This window comes from Ictidomys tridecemlineatus, chromosome 8 (genome assembly GCF_052094955.1).
Source record: "Ictidomys tridecemlineatus isolate mIctTri1 chromosome 8, mIctTri1.hap1, whole genome shotgun sequence".
NCBI lineage: Eukaryota > Metazoa > Chordata > Mammalia > Rodentia > Sciuridae > Ictidomys > Ictidomys tridecemlineatus.
In genome coordinates this window covers 74864631-74868502 of record NC_135484.1, presented here as the reverse complement: position 1 = coordinate 74868502, position 3872 = coordinate 74864631, and the positions used below count along the sequence as shown (strand labels likewise).

At 36.5% G+C, this 3872-nt stretch overlaps 1 pseudogene; it reads left to right on the top strand.

Annotated features, from left to right (window-relative positions):
• Window positions 1-1558: 1558 nt before the first annotated feature.
• On the top strand, window positions 1559-3458 carry LOC101957429 (exonuclease 1-like; annotated as a pseudogene).
• The last annotated feature ends 414 nt before the right edge of the window (window positions 3459-3872 follow it).

Genomic DNA, 3872 nt, shown 5'->3' with positions numbered 1-3872 from the left:
AAACTACAGAACACTAAAGAAAAAAATCAAAGAAGATCTTAGAATATGAAAAGATCTACCTTGCTCTTGGATAGGCAGAATTACTATTGTCAAAATGACCATACTACCAAAAGCACTATACAGATATAATGCAATTCCAATCAAAATCCCAATGACATTTCTCATAGAAATAGTTAAAGCAGTCATGAAATTCATCTGGAAAAGTAGGAGATCCAGAATAGCTAAAGCAATTCTTAGCAAGAAGAATGAAGCAGGTGGCATCACTATACCAGATCTTAAACTATACTACAGAGCAATAGTAACAAAAACAGCATGGTAGGGCTGGGATTGTGGCTCAGTGGTTGCATGCTCGCCTAGCAGGCATGAGGCACTTGGTTTGATCCTCAGCACCACATAATAATAAAGACAATAAAGTCCATCAACAACTAAAAAAAATTTAAAAAAAAAAAAACAGCATGGTATTGGCACTGGTAGACCAATGGTACAGAATAGAGGACACAGAGACCAACCCACATAATTATGGTTATCTTATATTAGACAAAGGTGCCCCAAACATACATTAGAGAAAAGATAGCCTGTTCAACAAATGGTGCTGGAAAACTGGAAATCCATATGCAACAAAATGAAATTAAATCCTATATCTCACCAAGCACAAAACTCAACTCAAAGTGATTTGAGGACCTAATTCAACCTAATCATGTGGGATTAGGCCCCAACTTTCTTTTTTTTTCTTTTTTTATTGATTGTTCAAAACATTACATAGTTCTTGATATATCATATTTTATACTTTGGTTCAAATGGGTTATGCACTCCCATTTTTACCCCGTATACAGATTGCAGAATCACATCAGTTACACTTCCATTGATTTACATATTGACATACTCATGTCTGTTGTATTCTGCTGCCTTTCCTATCCTCTACTATCCCCTCTCCCCTCCCCTCTTCTCTCTCTACCCCCTCTACTGTAATTCATTTCACCCCCTTGTATTATTTTTTCCCTTTCCCTTCACTTCCTCTTGTATGTAATTTTGTATAACCCTGAGGGTCTCCTTCCATTTCCATGCAATTTCCCTCCTCTCTCCCTTTCCCTCCCACCTCTCATCCCTGTTTAATGTTAGTCTTCTTCTCATGCTCTTCTTCCCTACTCTGTTCTTAGTTACTCTCCTTATATCAAAGAAGACATTTGGCATTTGTTTTTTAGGGATTGGCTAGCTTCACTTAGCATAATCTGCTCTAATGCCATCCATTTCCCTCCAAATTCTATGATTTTGTCATTTTTTAATGCAGAGTAATACTCCATTGTGTATAAATGCCACATTTTTTTATCCATTCGTCTATTGAAGGGCATCTAGGTTGCTTCCACAGTCTTGCTATTGTGAATTGTGCTGCTATGAACATCGATGTAGCAGTGTCCCTATAGCATGCTCTTTTTAGGTCTTTAGGGAATAGACCAAGAAGGGGAATAGCTGGGTCAAATGGTGGTTCCATTCCCAGCTTTCCAAGAAATCTCCATACTGCTTTCCAAATTGGCCGCACCAATTTGCAGTCCCACCAGCAATGTACAAGTGTACCCTTATCCACACGTCCTCGCCAACACTTGTTGTTTTTTGACTTCATAATGGCTGCCAATCTTACTGGAGTGAGATGGTATCTTAGGGTAGTTTTAATTTGCATTTCTCTGACTGCTAGAGATGGTGAGCATTTTTTCATGTACTTGTTGATTGATTGTATGTCCTCCTCTGAGAAGTGTCTGTTCAGGTCCTTGGCCCATTTGTTGATTGGGTTATTTGTTATTTTATTGTCTAATTTTTTGAGTTCTTATCCTCCAAAATAATAAAATACTTGGGAATCAACCTAACAAAAGAGGTGAAAGACTTATACAATGAAAACTACAGAACCCTAAAGAGAGAAATTGAAGAAGATCTTAGAAGATGGAAAAATATATCCTGTTCATGGATAGGCAGAACTAACATCATCAAAATGGTGATATTACCAAAAGTTCTCTATAGGTTTAATGCAATGCCAATCAAAATCCCAATGGCATTTCTTGTAGAAATAGAGAAAGCAATCATGAAATTCATATGGAAAAGTAAAAGACCCAGAATAGCAAAAACAATGCTAAGCAGGAAGTGTGAATCAGGTGGTATAGCGATACCAGACTTCAAACTATACTACAGAGCAATAGTAACAAAAACAGCATGGTACTGGTACCAACTTTCTTAATAAGACTCTTATAGCAAGAATTAAAATCAAGAATCAATAAATGGGATGGATTCAAACTAAAAAGCTTCTTCTCAGCAAAAGAAACAGTGAAATAAATAGAGAGCCTACATCTTGGGAGCAAATTTTTACCACTCACTCACACATCAGATAGGGCACTAATTTCTAGGGTATATAAAAAACTCAAAAACTATAACACCAAAAAAACCTCCAAATAATCCAATCAATAAATGGGCCAAGGAACTGAACAGACACCTCCTCAGAAGATGATACACAATGTATCAACAAATATATGAAAAAATGTTCAACATCTCTAGCAACTGGAGAAATGCAAATCAAAACTACTCTAAGATCTCATCTCACCCCAGTCAGAATGGTAGCTATTAAGAACACAAACAACAATAAATGTTGGCAAGGAAGTGGGGGAAAAGGCATACTCATACATTGCTGGTGGGCCTACAAATTGGTGCAGCCAATATGGAAAGCAGTATGGAGATTTCTTGGAAAACTGGGAATGGAACAACCATTTGACCCAGCTATCCCACTGTTAGTAGCATCTGCATAGGAATTATTACCCTAGACTCAAGTTGGATATTGTTCCAGATACTACACAATTGAAGAAAAATCCAAGTAAGTACTGTGGGCATTAAACAAATGATTAGTACTAAATGGTTAAGTCTCCCAATGAAGTCATCCATGGTGAAAAGACCGAGAAGTAAAGAGCTGTCAGAAGATGATCTATTGAATCAGTATTCTCTCTTGTTTACAAAGATCAAGAAAAATAGCTAGAAAATAATGAATCATTGAACTCTTATGTAATGTTTGTGATTGCCCTGGAATATGGGTCTACTCATACAAAAAACTTAAGCACACCACCTCAGACCAAAATTAAATTTACAACATTTTTACAGAGAAAAAACAAAACAAAACAAAACAACAGTAATGCAGGTGCAGTTTCAATGATCAGAAAAAGGCTTTGTTTGTTTCGGTGGTTTTTGTTTTGTTTTGTTTTGTTTTTTGCTGTTTTCTGGATTATGCTGATTGTGTATCCAAGAAAGGGAGTAGCAAGCTTCTAGATGAAACTGCTGTCACAGATAAAGTAACTAATCTCATTGAGTCAGATTGTCTAGCCCTAGGAGGCCAGAAGTTGGTTGATACAAAGGTACCACATAATTCAAGTGATCAGGTTTCAAATAATGTGACCGTGTTTACTAATGAAGAGTTTCAGTCTCTTTGAATCTTATCAATATGAACTCCCTATTTGAAGAGGATACAGTTACCAGCCTGAAAGACTTGTTTTTAAGTCAATGACACTTATAAACTACACTGAGATTTCATCTCAAACCAGTCAATTGGCAGTCATTAAAAATATAATAATAATAAATGCTGGAGAAGATGTGAAGAAAAAGGACCACTTTTACATTGTTGGTGGGGTTGTAAATTAGTACAACCACTATGAAAATCAGCATGGAGTTTCCTCAAAAGGTTATTCATGGAGCCACCAAAAATGACCCAGTATATAACTCCTCAGTGTCATAATACTACTGTGATACATGCATACCAATGTTTATAGCAGCACAATTCACAGTAATCAAACTATGGAACTAGTCTAGGTGTCCGTAAGCCAATGAACAGAAAGAAAATGTGGTAT